The following is an 18,278-nucleotide window of genomic DNA, read 5'->3' on the forward strand; positions in this document are numbered from 1 at the left end:
GACGCGCAGTGGGAGGCTTGTTCATTGGGATCAAGATACTGGCCGGTGGTACAATCAGAGACTTATCAAAGGGGAATCCGAACATACAGATCTTGGAGTTCAAGTGAAAGACCCGGATTTATTTAATTAACTTTTATAATAACGATTTTTATTCTGTACCCAACAAGAACTTTGAAGCACTCTCTAAGACCTTACGAAATCTTGAAACCAGTTTAGAAACTGAGGAGGAGATAGGGATTTTAATCGGGGGGGACTTTAGTGCGAAAATCCCAAAGAATTGCTGGACTGAGGATAGAAATCACTTAGATCAAGCTGAACGAAGGGGCATTGAATTAGCTAACATATTAACTGAGCACAATCTCAGCAATGCTATGGATACAAGTTACACTCCTAGCACATATCATGCTCCCACGTTCAGAGGCAGGGACTGCTTTTCCACCATCGACTTTATCTTTATGTCCCCCCATTTATTAGACCGCGTAACAAAATTCACAGTGACGGAAACATCGTATAGCGATCATAACCCCCTCACAGTGACTGCACCTAGGCGCTAGCCAGGTATATGCTAATTTAAATGGCGCAAGAGACATTACACCCTCGGGTGACGGTCTGCGATTAAAATGAAGGGGAGATGACAGTAGGGCAATATTGGAAAGTGTAAAAAGGGAATATCCCCAGTTAATCAACTCTTGTTTACTCATGGATGGGAACTGTCACAGGATAATCGCTGACTTTGGTAAACTGTGTCTAGCCATAAAAACTTCTTTGTCAGTTCCATTGCCAAAAGGAAGGGAAAGAGCCAAGGTGGTTTGATTCCGCCTGCTCACTAGCAAACAGGGAATTGCGCAGGGCATTAACCACTAAACCAAGGTGCATATCGGAGGTACAGGCAGCCAGGAAATTTTATAAACTTAAAATAGCTGAAAGAAAGGCTGCATTATTGACAGAACAGTGGGAGTCGCTGGTTGGAAGTGCAAACTTGAAAAGCAGTGGCCCATTCTGGTCAGCTGTCAGAAAAATGCGAGAAATGGGCAAACAATAAACCCCAATTAGCTGCAATATTACCAGCAGCTCCTGGGAGGCCCATTTTTCCAAAATGTATGCCGCACCACTTGAGGAATCAACTAGCTTTGCCGCTGGACAGCTCTGTGGCTTAGAGATCGATCTTCATGAGGTGGAAATAGCTATTAAAGAGAGTCTTGGGAACAAGGCCCCAGGTCCTGATGGACTCCCCATAGATATTATTAAGCATAGTCCAGATCTATGGGCACCAATTCTCCTTAATGTTTTTAATAGTCTGCCAACAGTGCCCATGCCCATTACCTGGGCAACTAGTACTATAGTCCCAATTTTTTAAAAAGGGTGAGAGGTCGGACCCAGTGAATTACCGTCTGATCTCCCTTTTGGACAATACCTTAAAAATTTTGGGGCGAGTAATTTATAATAGGGTGGTAGAGTGGACTGAAGAAACGGGTCTATTAGACCCGTGTCAGATGGGATTCAGGAGCAAGATAGGGACGGTTGAGCAATGCTTGAATTTAAAACTGATAATTGATAAGTATAGCGTTGCCTGATCGTCTCCTATTTAGCTTGCGTTTATGGATCTTTCATCTGCCTTCGATCTAGTGAATAGATCTAAAATATGGGCAATCCTTCTGAATTATGGACTGGATGAGGCTCTTGTTAACTTCCTGGCCTACCTCCACACTGATCTCAAGGCACAAGTCAGGATTGGGATGGGTGGAGAAGAATCTGGACCTATCAACATTGGCAGAGGGGTAAGACAGGGGTGCGTCTTAGCACCCCTGTTTATTATTTACATTAACCCCTTCCACGCTCATGACGAGCTGAGCTCGTCATGAGGCACACTGGAGCTGTGCTCATGACAAGGTGAGCTTGTCATGAATAATGGGATCCTGCATTTCTCAGCGCACAGCGGGAATTGCCTTAGCATTCAAGGTGTTAATGGTTTAGCCAAAACCCTAAAACAAGTGACTAGTGATGTACCAACAATCCAGGGGCAACCATTACCAGTTTTATTATATGCAGACGATGCGGTCCTCATGGGCCGAATACCAAATGCCCTCCGTTCACTTGTTAAAAGTTTTGTTCAATACATGGAGGGCTTAGATCTGCGTGTAAATTTTAAAAAATCTTTTATTATGCCATGTGGACCTGGGAAATGAAAGCTCAACACTATACATATAGGGACAGATAAATTAGAATCCATAACTACATTCCCATATTTAGGGTTGGTTTTCGCTGCGAACGGCTCATGGAGTGGGCACTCAGCCCACGCCATGGGCAAGTTCTCGAAAGCCACCAATTCTTTATTGAGCTGGTCCCGTCCAAAGAAAATAGGTGCCACCAGAGCTATTTTTCAAAATTTTAGATTACAGTGCTTACCTGTAGCTACATACGGGGCTGAGGTCCGGGGATTGGGGAAAAATCCAAGTATCCAGCGAGAAGAAGGTCGATTCTGTAGAAAAATACTGGGAGCCCCAATCTCATCTTCCGAATTCATTTGTCATGAGGAACTAAACCTCCCCTATGTATGCGATTTTATTAGAAATTGACCAGCTCTATTCTGGATCAGGATCTGGAGGAATAATTCAGCCACTCTAAAGCAAAATATTATAAAAGACTGTCTTAAATGGGACCATGGCATGGCGATCCCCTGGCTTGCGGGAGTCCTAAAAACATTGAGTGCCGTGGACAGGGGAGATCTTTTCTACGACCCAAGCAAGATCGAGCCCAAAGATAAAATTGAGGTCAAACAAGCACTGTATGCATTTTATAACTCTGAACAAATGGAAAGGGAAACCCTCAAATCAACTGTTGTGAGTTATATGGGGAATGAATTATGTAGGAGACCACTTCCACCCTACCTCACTTTACCCATGACCAATTGGGAGAGATCACTGCTGTTTCAACTAAGGGCGGGTTCAGTGAAATTCCTACTGGGCTTTCCCTTGGGTTATCAACACACAACACAATACAATCCATGTCCGTGTGATGGTATCAGTAAAAAGAATGATTTGCACTTTCTATTCTTCTGTAAATTTTATTTAAAATATATTAATTGGCTTTTAACTCCTTATTTTAGAAAACAAAGACCCCTTTCGTTAGGGGAGTCTTATTTAATGTTGCTCTCCCTGGACACAGACAAACTAATTTATCGCACTAGCACTTTTCTGAGACTTATAACACGCGTACGTTAAATGATGGAAAACCCCTGAAAATAGTCTTATGAGAGTTGTATTAGATTTTTTAATAATTATGAATTCTGTAATTTGGATCTGTTATGTAATTGAATTGTTTTAATGTGGTACTTTTATGAAATTCGAATAAAGGTCTTTTGAACTTGGACTACACTATGACCACCCTACGCAGGATTAGCTGTAGTTTTCACCCAAGTATTCCAGGTGCAGTTATCAGCAGAAATGCAGGGGAAAAATGTCACCAATATAAAATACCTCACCTGACTTATGCAGTAACTCTCAAATCTTGACATGCCCTAAAGGACATAAGTAAAGCAGTAGGTCTCCCCAACTCAGATTGAATTATCATTCATCAGTATCTGAAAATGCACAATGTTCTACACAATACCACTTTCCATTGTGGGCAAACTCAATTTTCCAGAAGAAACCCCATTTTTTTTAAAACAAAACTGCCTTTAAAATATCAGTTTTCAGATTTAAGGAAACGCACAGCTCTAAAACATCAGCTTGTCATTTTCACCAAGCACTTCCACGAACAAATGCCTCATATTTACAGACTACTTTGAATATCCAGTTATTACAGCCATGTGCCATGGATGCGCACCACAGCACCATGAAAACCTGTATTATGCCAGTAATACCCACCATTATACTAGGGCTACAACTGTGCCAAGGCTGGAAACCTCAAGGGTCAGGGCAGAGACATATCAGTCATGACTTTTATTATGCAAGGAATAGGTAAATGTAGATCAGGCATGCTCTTAGTATGTGAATTAGGGCTGCCAGTATACCACAACTAGACCAAAATACCCAAAATAGTCAAGGGTGACCATTATTATACCACTGGTAATATTATGCTAGGAATGAGCACAATTGTGTCAGAGATAACACCCTTAGGATGTGGTCTAGCAGACACATTTGAAGGTCCTCGACACCAGGCGTAGCTTTCAGGAAGCAATGGTGTTTACTATGAATGCACATAAATGCTGATGAGTCTCTTCATTTTCTCAGGTCTGGATCATACACTGTACTTCTTAGGTCTTGAGTTGATCATGCACCCAACTGACACATTTTCACTCCGACACCTGCAGTCCCACACTTTGGTGGGTCAAGACGGATTTCTGCTAATGCTACTGCTGCCATACTGATTTTATGGTCCACTGTTCACACATGTTGTGACTGATAAAGCGGAGCCTAAACCACAATCTTCTTGAAGCTTAGTTACATTGAGATTAAATACAGACTGGCATGTGGCAGTCCTTACAGGCCGACACAGTGTGTGTTTAGTGTTGGTATAAGTTACTGCCTCAGGTTTGTCTCGCTGTCACTCTAATGGTCTTGAGATGGACAGTGCTGCCTTCTTCAATGGGCGCCTACTCTCTGAAATTGATACTGGGCTTGACTTCACCTACTTTGAAGATACTGGTGCGTTACCAGTAGCTCCTGAGCTACTCGTTGGAGACCCCTGGTTTAGTCTCAGTTTTGATTCATTAAAGTAGCATAGATTTACTGTGCCTGCTGCAAAGCACAAGGAGTAAAGTGTAGATCAGAGTTTTGCATGTTATCTAGACAGGTAAGTGGGTTACTGTTATTAACAGTGATCCTTTTGTTTCTTCCAGTTAATACATTGCAATCATAATATAACACAGTGAGCTATGAACAGGCATCATAGAGCTGCATGCAAACTGCAAGGCATGGTTTAAGAAACATAGTTTAACCCAAACTGTTGTTATTCTAAGGTTGCTAAAAAGAAACTCGTTGTAAAGCAAGAAAGACTTATTTTTACAAAGAACCCCAAACACGGAGTTCCATTTTAAATCCGGACTTTCTATCTCTTCTGCCCATGCACTATTACCACATAATATCCATCATTAAAGATGATATGTGAATACCAAATCCTGTCACCCTCATTGTCTAACGTGGCAGTTCCTGTACATTGATATACACTACACTCTGGTGTGATTTATTGTTTTGGATGTGTGATGAATGCACTCCGACATCCTGCACTGGAATGAGGAGAGCTATAGAATTACATTTGAAACAGTAGCTATATATATATATTAAATTGGATTTAAACAAGAACACTCGACCCATGCTGTAGTGCAGGGTCGGACTGGCCTATAGGACAATTAGGCAGTGCCCAATGGGCTGATCTGACAGACAGGTCTGTGGGTTGGTTTTCACTTTTTATTTTCCATATATTATAACTTGTTTTAACTATATGCTCCGCTAATGTGGACCACTTTTAATTTGGTGCCTGTGCATATTTTTTTGTCCCAGTCCGACCCTTAGTGACGGGTTCCAAGTACAGGCTGCTGGTGGTCCAGGCCTCGGGTATATGGTCCCCTGAGATGCTATTTATTCCTCGTCACATCCTGCAGTGCTGGGTGAAGAGGTGAAGCAGCACAAGTAGGCGACTCAAAACAAGGTAACTTCTTATCCCTGGCCTAATAAGAGTGCGGGTGTAAACGTGAGACTGCACAACATGGAATAATGCGCTTGCTCACCCGACCCTCTTCCAAAAAATCGTAACATGGCTAGATTTACGTAAACAAAAACTTTCAGGACGCCTGGTCCCCCATTCTAGCACGCACTCACTGACACTTGACGCACTTCTGCTAGTGCACACGCTGCCGTTTCCAGGGCACTCGCACCTGGGCTGCGGACAGTCACTCTTCACAGTGGCCCACTGCGCGCGTACTTACCGGGTCGCTCACTCTCGCGGACGGGCGCTCCAGCCTATATTTGCTGGCACCGCGGCTCTCGAGACACAGCGCGCTGCCCCGCCCCTCGAACCCGGGTCTCGCGCCCCCACGCTTCAGCGCGCTGCTTTCACTTCGAACACAGACTGCATCCGACGCGAGACAGCGGCACGACCCACGGAGCTTTCGCGCCCCCAGGAGGTATCAAACAGCTGCGTCACAGAGCGAGGCGCGCGCTGAGAATCGAAACTGGAGGGGTGGGTGGGATCAACAGCAGAGTGACGGAGCTCATAGTGCGTGACCAACTGTCACTCACAGTGGAGCCGGGACCCATAGTGCCTCACTCGACAGCTTAGAGGAGTGACTCCATAGCTCATCATGACCTTACCTCTCGTAGCAATGCTGCTTGACCCCCTCCTCTTCCACACCTCTGGGACGACTACCACTGGGGTGTTACCTGCCTCCACTCCGTGCACGTGCACAGTGAGGGGCCGTGACAGCCCAGCCCTCCGAGTCCCGCCTAGATCCCAACCCAGCAGAAACGTCCGGCCCAGTCGAACACACACTGGGTCCCTTCCTCCGCCCCGTGCCGAATTTAACCCTATGGAAAACCCAGGCAGTCGAAATTTCACCCACCCTCGCAAGTTATTCCAATACCCAATGCCCCCCCACTCCCCCAAAATGACAGATGCCGGAAAAAAAGCTTTTAAGAGACAAACGGTTATGTGAATCTGATGTCTCTGGTTTATGTTTATGTTTATTTTATTTATTTATATAGCTTGAAAGTAATTTTATTTCAAGAACAAACCAATATTATTTTAATCCGTTGTTGCAGGCCCCTTAGTGGGGTCACTAGGACGGTGCATGCTTTGCCTATTTGTTAATCTGGAACTGCCTCCGCCCAGCCCACGAAAAGTCGGTAAAGCAGATTTTTGCCACCCAGATCCCAATTCGGCGCCCTGACCTGAATTTTCACTAGTCCTTCCCAATCCAGCCCTCAACCACATTAATGTCCTGCACCACCTGCCCCACCAGGATTCTAGTCCAACCCTGCTCTGCCTTGCCCACGTTTCTAATCCAGCCCTCAACCATGTCCAGTACTAAACCAGGCAGCACAAGGTCCCTAATCCAACGTGGGAAGGGAGCGAGAAAACACTTGTGTAAGAAATCTGCCCAGCTTGTCCGCTGGGCCTGGGAAGTAGAAGCGGAGACACATCTTCCTCCTGTCTACACGGAGGAAGACGTGTCTCTGCATCTACGATTAATACAGAACTGAACTGTTGTAAAACAATCAGAATCAAGCCAAATTATCGGCCTAGAGCCCACAGCATCCTGAACCGGATCTATTCCGAGGCCCAGTGGACAAGCCGGGCAGATTTCTCACCCAAGTGTTTTCTCGCTCCCTTCCCACGTTGGAGCCCCTGTGCCCACGACTTTCCCTCCACCAGTGTGGAAAGTCTTCTGTACGAGACCAGCCCCGTTCCCCTCATGACCCTGTCCTGAAGAAGACCCCACTAAAAAGGAGTGATTGATCTACCAACTAGTTGTCGAAACGTCTACATCTCTTATCTTTGACCATTATGTACAACAGCGATTAATCACTGTGGCAATATCAATAATGATGGTAATAAGTTGTTTTGGCTTATTATGAATTTGTTTGGCTCTAAGATATGAGCTAATGATGTTGTAGATAAATATATGTATGTGATTTACACTTCCCAATCACTTTCCTATCCCCCCTCTTCAGGTCTGGGGGCACCTCTTTGAAATATAACTGAAAAGAAAAATTACTTACTTGAACTCGACCAGTGTGATTAAATAACACTGTGCTAACCTAAGAATGTTTTTGAATATTTGTTCAGATTGATACAATTGTGTTTGTTTATTTATTGTTTACTGGGACCATTGCTCCTATGTACTGACATACACCTGGTCCCAGTAACACTTTTGGGTTTACCCTTTTCGGTAACTGTACTGAGAGTTGCCACATTGCCAAGATTGATTTGTAGTGACTAATTATTTTGTCCTGGTATTTACTATTTCTTTCCTTGTCCAAATGTAACTCCAATTATGTATTTCTAAAAAGCCTATTTGAGTTGTATTATTGTTTTCATCTAAACATAATCCATTAACATTTGTTACTATAATTTGATATTATTAGTATTCATATTTGAATTATTTTCTTCAGTGGTAGCCATGAAACCTCAATTTTAAGTGTTGATACAGGCCACCATCGCTACTGCCTCTGAGGAAACCGCAAATCGCTAAAGAAAGCCATCAAATCATGAGGAAGGTGTAGCTTCAAAGTCCACTCCAAGTACTTGTTTGGTAGCAATAGGTTATATGGTTAATAAAGTTGTCTGAGTGATCTTTTGTTACCAATGCTTTGGGCCTGGTCATTGCTCATGATGTTAAGGCATTTTTCTCGAATCGAGCTCCCTACTTCAAATTCATTGGATTCTAGCTGTGGCAGAGTGGATGCTGGTGTGAGAAAGGGCCCCCTTTCTGCATGGTTGCCCCCACTTTTTGCTGAATTGCTGATGTGCTTTGACTGAATGTGCCCTGGGCTCCTGCTAATCCTGTACCCAGGGCCTATGTTCTTACCCGAAAACTGCATTGAAGCCTAAACCAAATTTGTGTCTCTGGCCACAGGTCAGCCCCTGTTAAATGGTACCACAGGCACCCAGGGCACTGTGACCAGAGAAGGCCTCTAAGGGCCGCAGGACTTATTGTGCCACCCTTAGAGGTCCTGTACCACTACACTCACACACTGCCTATTTTGGTGCAGAACAAAGTGAAGAGTCGACAATGCATACATCTTTATGTTCCATGCCTACAACCCACTAACCTGGCATAGGTCAGTCACCCCTCTAGCTGGGTGCACTGTACCAGTGGTGACTACAGTGTCTAAGTCCATTCTTAGACATTGTTAGTGCGGTGCTGCCATTAAGAGTATATGGTGCTGGGAGTTCGTCACTACGAACTCCACAGCACCATAATGGCTGCAATGAAAACTGAGAAGTTTGGTATTAGACTTCTTAGCACATTAAACCACACACTGATGTCAGTGTGGGATTTAATGGGAAATCCACACAGAGGGCACCTTAGAGATGCTCCCTGAAAACAAATACACCACTAATGTCCAGGCTGAGTGGCTGCTTTTAGCTGCCAACTACCAGACATGTTTCTGGACCCCTGGGTCGAGAGCCTGCTGCTCTCTGGGGCCTGAAACAATGCACATCCTGGGGCGAGGTGCCAAGCCTCCTCCCCCAGGATGGGCAGGGTTCACGAAGTGGAAGCTTCAAAGGTATGCCACCTTTGTGAGCTTCCCCAGGCCACTTGCTTCTTTCAGCAACTGCCCCCACTGGTTCTGACACACCACTTTGGGCGGGAGAACCGGCAGGAAAAACAAGTGTGGAAGAGAGGTGTGCCCACCTCTGCCAACTCCACTCCTCAGGTGGGGAAGGCGAGGTGAAGTACAACTCTCAGTCCCCGCCAACTTGCAGATGGAGGGACTCAGCCAATCAGGGACAGGCTCCTGCCCCCTCCCACTGGAGGGTGGCATAGTAGGGGGTTACCCACTCCATGGAAGGGACCCATTGGTCCCTACCTTTTATCTACCTGTAACGCCCCCAAATCTAGTATTTAGGGGCTCCCCTGAACCTTGCTTCCTCAGACAAGAAGAAACTACAAGAAGAAGAAGAAGGACCGAACAGCCATGTAGAAGCTAACAAGAGGAAGAGTCCCACTGACTTGGCCCCAGACCTACCGGCCTGTCTCCACCTTGAACCTGCTCTTGTGAAATCCCGGTGTGTCCTTCAGCCAGCAACCTCGAAAACCCCGGAGGACCTGCCTGCCTTCAACCACAAAGACTTTGTCTCCCATGAACACCGGAGCTGCATCTGCCACCTCTGGCCCGGCCGGAAACTGCAAATCCGCACCACTCTGCATCTGCTGTCCACGGCCCGAGCTTGAGTAGGTAAACACCACGAGGAGGTCCCTCTGGTTCCTCCTCAGGTCAGGAGCTGCTCCTGACCTGATATCCAGCGACCCGTGACCTGCCTCAAACCTTCAGCCGACTCCTGAACAGCCTAAATCCAGAAGGTCCCCCCAACCGCGACCAGGAGCTGGTAAGAAGATCCGACCCCAAAAGGCACCCCTGCACCCAACGCCCCACGGCCTTGGGTGGCAAAACCGACAGAGCCTAACCAACCCCCAACTTACCTCTAGAAGTGGTGGTCACACCCAGATGACCTTCGTCCCCAAGCCTGCAATGCCTTTGCAAACTGGAGGTTCCCCATTGAAAACAACAGGGCGCCCAACATCGAAAAAGCACCCTGCACCCGGCAGCCCCAGGGCGGCTGAGGGTGCACCTTTGGTGCTACTTTGTTTCCCCCTTTGCCCTGAGCTAAAGTCTAGGAGCTTTGATCCCACCACTAAAGTGGCCTGCTCTCAACAGCCACCAACCGGAGGCCCCCATTGGATAACATTGGGCCTCAGCACTCTTCACCCGGCCACCCTAGTGCCACTGAGGGTGTAACAAGAGTGCTTCCTTGACCCTCGGGGACCCCTGAGTCTACCCCCAGATTCACAAATCCCACTACCAAATACTTACCTTAAACCCGATAACACTATTTCCCTCCATAGGATAAAACATTTTTGGAAACGTTTCCAAGTGTGGAGTTTGAAAACCTAAAAGAAATTCTTTAAAGTTGCACTGTTTAACAAAAACGATTTTACTTACCTGTTTACAGGAAATGTCCCTGAGTAGTATCTAGGCATACTACTCTGTGTAAGAAAAGTAATCCAAAAAGTAACTTACCTGGTATTTTACTGAAAAGACCATTCAAATCTATGTACTGTATTTAGTATTGCATTTCTCTCCAACCATACCGTAAGTCAAAACTAAGTGCATATGCAATTACAATTCGAACTGTTTACAAACTTCATTATTACTGTAAAGTATTTATTGCTTACCTGTGCCAGGCTTGCTTGGTTCTAGAAAATAAAATAACTAAAAGAATATTTTCATACAAAAACAATTAGTCTGAAGTTTAGTCTTTAAGTGTGTGAATGTATTTGCTGACTGAGTGTGTACAACACATGCTTAACATTGTCCTCTGATACTGCCTTACTGCTCGACCACACTACCACAAATAGAGAGTGAGGTACCATCTAACTTTACCTCTGCCTACCTTTGGAATTCCACTGGACTCTGTGCCCACTATACCTTACTTTGTTATAGTATATACAGAGCCAGCTCCCTACAGCTGGTTAATTGTCTAGAATTAAATTCAGATCAAACTGAGGGTTGTGCTGCTAGGAAGGCCCCCCAGACTTGTGGCCAGATGTGATGGGCCAATCCCTAATTCCAGTATGGTGTGTGAAAGACTTAGGAATCACGTTTGATGAGGCTCTCTAATTTTATATTCAGATCTAGAAACTTATATTCTTCTGTTTTCTACATCTGGTTATTTATGATGTGGCATGGAGCTTGGTGTAGGTAGTCTGACTCATTTCAACACCAGCACACTATTTTTTGTTTATTGAACACTACAAAATCATAAATAAATTAGAAGGAAACTTGTCAGATATTCCCTGTGTCCAGCACATTGCACATACATGGGAAACATTTCTGAATAAATCTGCAGTGGAAGAGATCTACAGAGCTCATATGACAGCAAACAACACAGACCGGGCCTCTGGTCAGCTGCATCTGATAGCTCAATATGCTGGTGTCACAATCCAATTCTGCATGAAGTCATCCTATTTCAGCACACGGTTGCTCATATGTTACACATAACACAGTACACTTTGCCGTAGAATATCAGTACTAGGACCAATGGCACTAATCAATCAGCTCCTGAGGGCGGATTTTTTTTTATAACCAATGACATGCTTTATTCGTCAATATGGCCACTAACACCGTCGTAATATCGCCCTATAACCTATCTGTCAGAATGAACCCACTGACTTTTCCCCTTGACTTCCCCTAACTTTATTTAATATGAAGATGGCTAAAGTTAGTACAGAAAGGGCAACCAGGTTTTTTAGTTCCCCTGTTCAGAAATGGGAGGTAAATTACACGATCTAAGACCTTCTGCCTGGATCAGGACCAGTGGCAGTGTTTGAAAGCAGTCCTAGTATACAGTCAATGAAAAGTTGTTGGAGAAAGCATAAGTTGGCTAAACAGTAGCTGAACATTAGAGAAATATGACAAACTGAAGAGAGTTGATGTAATTGAATAGAAACAGTGGAAAGGTAACGGGATATTTTAAGTTTTACACTGTTACAAACCTTAGTAATAAACTACAGTGTATACATTAATAGGCAGGACTAGAACAACAAATCCCAATAAATATGACAAGCATACTATACAGCTGGTTTATCATCTGTCTATGTATTATTGTTCTTTTGGCATTTGTGTCAATCAATCAATCAATCATGGGTTTATATAGTGCGCTACTCACCTGTGAGGGTCTCAAGGCACTGGGGCGGGGGGAGCGGCTCCGGATCAATCGAAGAGCCAGGTCTTGAGGTTCTTATTGAACGTGTGCGGGGTCGGGAGCGTCTGATGTTCACGGGGAGTTTGTTCCAGGTCTTGGCTGCAATGTAGGAGAAGGCTCTCCCGCCAGATCTGTTTCTGCGGATGCAGGGGACCTCTGCCAGGGCGAGGTCGGCGGAGCGGAGGTTCCTCTTGGGTACGTGGAAGGATACTCTCTCGATGAGGTATTAGGGTCCGATGTTGTTGAGGGATTTGTAGGTGTGGGCGAGGAGTTTGAAGGTGACCCTCTTCTCGACGGGGAGCCAGTGGAGGGTCGTAGGTGTTGGGTCATGTGTTTGTAACAGGGTGTCCTGAGGATGAGTCTAGCTGCGGTGTTCTGGATGGTTTGGAGTTTGTGTAGAAGAGTTCTGTTGATTCCGTCATAGAGGGCGTTGCCGTAGTCCAGTCTGCTGGTTATAAGCGCGTGGGTGACGGTCTTATGCATTCGAGGGGATCCATTTGACGGTCTTACGGAGGATGCGGAGGCAGTTGAAACTAGTGGAAGCGACGGCGTTGATCTGGCTGTTCATGGAGAGGGAGGAGTCCAGGATGATGCCGAAGTTCCGAGCGTGGTCTGTAGGGGTGGGAGGGTTTCCGAGTGCAGAGGGCCACCAGGTGTTGTCCCAAGTGGAGGTGCAAGGTCAGAGGATGAGGACCTCGGTCTTCTCTGAGTTGAGCTTCAAGCAGCTGTCTTTCATCCATTCTGCCAGGTTCTGCATTCCTTCCTGGAAGCAGAGTCTGGTGTGTTCGGGATTCTTAGTGAGTGAGAGGATGAGCTGGGTGTTGTTGGCGTAGGATACAATGCTGAGCCCATGCTCTCGGACGATGGTGGCGAGGGAAGCCTTATCGATGTTGAAGAGCGTGGAGCTTAGTGATTATCCATGGGGTACTCCGCAGTTGAATTCTGTGGGTTTGGAGAGGAAGGGAGGGAGTCCAATCCTCTGGGTTCTGCCGGAGAGGAAGGATTGGATCCAGTCGAGGGCGGTACCTTGTATCCCCACGTCGTGAAGTTTGGCTGCGAGCGTGCGATGTGAGACAGTGTCGAAGGCTGCAGAGAGGTCTAGAAGGATGAGGGCCGCAGTGTGTCCCTGGGCGAGTAGTATGCGGATGTCGTCAGTGGCGGTGAGGAGAGCGGTCTCGGTGCTGTGGTGGCTTTGGAATCCAGAGTGGGATGCGTCCAGAATGGAGTTCTCTTCTATGAAAGTGGTCATCTGGGTGTTTATGAGTCTCTCGGTGACTTTGGTCGCAAAGGGGAGGAGAGAGATGGGCAGGTAGTTTTTCATGGCTGTTGGGTCGGCCTTTGGTTTCTTGAGGAGGGGTTTCACCTCTGCCTGTTTCCAGTCCTTTGGGCAGATGCCGGATCTGAGGGAGGCATTGCTGGTCCGTCCTAGTTCAGTTGCGATGGCGGCTGCCCTGTGGAATATGTGCGGTGGGCAGGGGTCCGTTGGGGCTCCTGATTGGATTTTCTTCATGGTCACAGTGATGAGTTTGATGGTAGCGGGATTCCACGTTGTGAAGGTCGGTTTATTGGCGGTGGAGGGTAGGGGGTGGTGTCCGGCGCTGGTTTGCTGAAGTTGTCGTAGAGGACCTTGATCTTCAGATGGAAGTAGGAGCTAAGCTTTTTGCAGAGTCCCTGGGAGGGTGTGACGTCTGTGGCTTCGCTGGTGGGTTTTGCGAACTGCTTTATGATGTTGAACAGTTCCTTGGCGTTGGTCGCGTTGGTCTGGACTTTGTCTCTTATGAAGGTCCGTTTGGTGTCTCTTATGCGCTGGTGGTATTCCTTCAGGGCCTCCTGTGGTTGTTCAGTGCTTTCGAGGTTTTCTGGTTTCGACAGGTCTTCTCTAGGCATCTGCAGGAGCGTCTTGCTTCTTGAAGTTCTGTGGTGCACCAGACGGCCTTCAGAGGGCGTTGTTTGGCGGGGTTGTGGAGGGGTGCAAGCTTGTCGGCGCAGCAGGAGATCCAGCGTTGAAATTTCATGGTTACGGAGTTGGTGTTGGTCGAGGCGCTGGGGGGGGGTTTGAAGGAGTAGGGGTGTTGAGGTGGTCCTCTGTAACCTTGCTCCAGTTCCGTCATGGCGAGCGCAGGTTCGATGGTGGTGTTGAAGGTGAAGTGGACGCAGTGGTGGTCAGTCCAGATGGTCTGGGTGGTGTGGCTGAAGCGGATGGTTGTTCCTCCCGCGAAGATGGGGTCGAGGGTGTGACCTGCTCTGTGGGTGGGCGTGTTGACCAGCTGCTTCAGTCCTAGGTTGGAGAGGAGAGTGGTGGAGTCAGGGTCATTGCAGTTGTCGAGGTGGAAGTTCAGGTTCCCGAGTAGAATGTAGTCCATGGAGGTGATGGCGTGGGGTGCGGCGAGCTCGGTAATGGTATTTGCGGGCTGGGTGCAAGGTCCTGGCGGTCTGTAGATGAGGGTGCCGCGTAGGGGCTGGTCTGGATCTGGAAGTGGAGGTGTTTGGTGTTTGAGTGGGGGTCACTCGTGCTGGATGTGGAGGGTTGGAGGAGGGTCTTGTGTGCGATGGCGAGTCCTCCTCCTGGGCGGTGTGGACGGTCCTTTCTCTGGATCTTGTAGCCATCGGGGATGGCAGTGGCGATGTCGGGCAGTAAGTGGCATTTGTCCATGTTTCCGTGAAGAAGGCGACATCAGGCGAGAGGGTGTCGATCATGTCCCAGATTTCTACGGGGTGTCGGTTCAAGCAGCGCACGTTGAGTAGGATGTAAGTCAGGGTTTCGGCGGTGCGTGCATCAGACGGGCCTTCGGCGGTAGTGGGAGCTTTGTCGATGGGGAAGGATCTGCGGCAGGGTCTGCACGATAACTGTCCATGGGTAGTGTTCGGTGAGGATATTGCGCAGTCGGCATGTCTTCCGGGATTGAGTGCGTGGAGGGAGGTTGAGTCGTAGCAGAGAGGCCTGGGAGAACCAGTATTCCTGGCGCTAGTTGCGGTCGGGTGCAGACAGGCTTGCCTTAGGCACACCAGCGGCGTGACCGCACTGCGATCGCCATAAGTAAGGGAGGGGGTGGGATCTGAGGTTGGGAGGCGGAAGCGGGGCTGTGACTGGGTGGGAGGGGCCGCAGGGGCAGGAAACCGGACAATAGTTAAGTCAAGAGGGAGGAAAAACAATCAAGGGAAAAAACAATCAGGAAGCAAGCACAGTACAAAGAGGCACAGTGAAAATAAAAGTTACGAGCGGGGGTTGTGGCTTGGCGCCAGCGACGATGGCCGCCTAGCAGGGATCTCTGCCCGAGAGAAGCCCCACATCCCCCTAAAATCTGGCACATAATCCTGAGGCAGCGCAATAAAGAGGTGGGAGGACCACAAATAGTAAGCGGCACCAGGATTTAAAACTCGGAGGCTCAGGGACGCCTCCGTTCTCGCTGTGTGCCCGGTGCAGGCGACAGCGGCCGGGAGGGACTGGGAGCCGAGTGATGGAGGCTCCCTTCAGACGCCTACGCAAGATCCCGGCGTTGAGGCCTGCGGCGGCGCCTGCCCTCAGGGGCGCAGCCAGACCTCGGCGCCCCCACCAAACCCATCAAAGTGCTCGAGGGGGTCGCGCAGCCGACTGTGGCCCCTGTGTATGTGCATAAGTAAGTGGCGGGAGACACTGAAGCTTGGAGGCTGGGAGACGCCTCCAACATCGCGACGTGCCCAGTGCCAGCGGAGAAGGCCTGGAGGACATGTGGGCCTGAACATGGTCACCTCTATCTGCCACATTTGTGACGGCCCATAACTGAGGACTGCGGGGGAGCCCCGCTACATTTAAAGGGGGCCACGAGGTGGGCTGCAGCCTCAAAGGCAGCAGGGGAGCACATTGGCAGCTGGCAGGACTTGCTGTTTCAAGTCTATCCTGTCTTTTGTACTAACTCACCCTGTTCACATCGGATGTATTTATGGCACCGGATATGTCTGTTTAATTTTTATTTTTGCTTTATAATAATAAAAAGATTTGTAAAAAAAAAAAAAGAGGGCGGGGTTGCCCGTGACTTGACGAGGGAGCTGGGCCTTGCCCAGAAGCGAACCTTCCTGCTGCACCCTGATCTGAACGAGCGGCCCTCGCCCCGTGGCGGAAAGGGGCCAAGTGAGGACACATCTGATATTCCTCTCTGGCTGGCCCAAACATGGACTGGGGGCCAGAGGCGGGGAAAGGAGGCCCGGCTGTCGCATGAACATGCTCGTGACCGAGGAACAAAGGCCTGCGGGCCCGCCAGTGAATAGCGGACGGTTACCAGGCCAAGTGACCGAAGAGACTATAGCGGCGTGTGCTACAGTAACACCAGGGGATGGCAGGACGACCTGGAGACTGCTATTAGTACTGGCCTGTGGAACATCCGCGAGACGGCATCACAGGACCTCAGGGAGGCCAGCTAGCGGCGGCCCAGACAAAGGAGATCGCAGAATGAAGCCTAAAGGTGCTGTAGCAGCCCAGACGAACAAGCTCGACAAATATGAGGTCCCGATGACGGCCCGGCAGACCAAGGAAGTGACGGGGGCCAACCGGCACAGACTGAGCCATCCTTGGCTTTCATTGTGGTGGCCATCCATTATCTAGGGACCACTCTTGAAACAAAAATCGACAAGATGTCCATTGGGATGAACTTTATTTGTGCCAGTCTCAACAAGACGTCGGATAAGGCCAGGACCAACGAGACGGACATTCGGGAGCTCCAGGCCTCCTCCAAGAAGCTCGAGCAGAGGGTTAACAAACTCGTACACCAGCACTGCCAGGTAGCCCTGAAGCTCGAGGACCAGGAAGGAACAATATTCACGTGGTGGGCGTTCTGGAAGGTTTGGAAGAGGCCAGCATAGACCTCTTCCATGAAGATTTGATCCTCAAGTGCTTGAAACCGAAACAGCTTTCTACTATGTTCACCATCGAGAGGGTGCACCGAGCACCGATCCCCATGCCCAAGCCGGGAGCTCCACCGAGGACCATCATTGCGAAAATCCTCAATTATAGAGACCGGGACGCCATCTTACAGGCCGCCAGACAGATGGGAGACCTACAATATGAGAATGCAACGGTTAGAGTATTCCCAGACTTTACGCTTGAAGTGCAATGGGAACGGCGCTCCTTTGATGGGGTGAAGGCGGCGCTTCGAGAGAGGGGCATCAAGTTCATGATGTTCTTCCCTGCAAAGCTCAAAATAATTGCCGGCGGCAGGTCTCTCTTCTTCACGGCGCCTTTGGAGGTGCAAGATTGACTTGAAAGAGGAGCGTCGCAGGAGTCGGCTACTGCTACAGGGGACGGATGGAGAGACACCCGGGCCAAGTCATCGGGCTCCCTGGATGGAAGATCGACACAACAAGTCAGCGCTCATGGCAATCGGGATCTCATAGCCCCGAAATGGGCAGCACTTGAGGTTTCTCTATGCGCTCCAGAACACACAAGACCCAGTGCCGTCCAAGTACTTTGGAGAGGTTGAGAGCCTGCAGCGTACCTTATTGTGGGATGGCAGACCGCGGATCTCTATTGCTAAATTGACTACACCGTGGTACGATGGGGGCATTGCCTTGCTGGACATACGCCGCTATTATTGGGCGTCTCAGCTGACGGCTATTAATCACGGTTTTTACGGACCGGCAGTCAACCCGGGATACGCCATGGATCGCTGGCTTATGAATGACGGGATGTACTATAGGGCGCTGTATTCTAGATCTCTGGACCGGAAACTAACTGGACCCACTAAGACGGCGGTGCACTTGTGGAGGGTGGTGACCAAAACTTTGGGCTGGCAGGGTAGGCTCACCATGGCTACTCCCCTATATGATTCTGACCTGCTGGGGAAACTGTGGCACTCCAAGGGCTTTGACCGGTGGGA

The 18,278-nt window shown here is 48.4% G+C and overlaps 1 protein-coding gene across 1 annotated transcript in view; it reads right to left on the minus strand.

The window, feature by feature from the left end:
• The window catches only part of NUGGC (nuclear GTPase, germinal center associated), a 1,233,257-nt gene extending 1,226,855 nt beyond the window's left edge, over positions 1 to 6,402 (minus strand). The window contains exon 1 of the mRNA XM_086966431.1: positions 6,312 to 6,402. The gene's annotated coding sequence lies outside the window, so the exon portion shown is untranslated. The remainder of the gene's footprint in view (positions 1 to 6,311) is intronic.
• Between the last annotated feature and the right edge of the window lie 11,876 nt (positions 6,403 to 18,278).

The sequence above is a fragment of the Lissotriton vulgaris genome, chromosome 4_1, assembly GCF_964263255.1.
Source record: "Lissotriton vulgaris chromosome 4_1, aLisVul1.2, whole genome shotgun sequence".
Taxonomy (NCBI): domain Eukaryota; kingdom Metazoa; phylum Chordata; class Amphibia; order Caudata; family Salamandridae; genus Lissotriton; species Lissotriton vulgaris.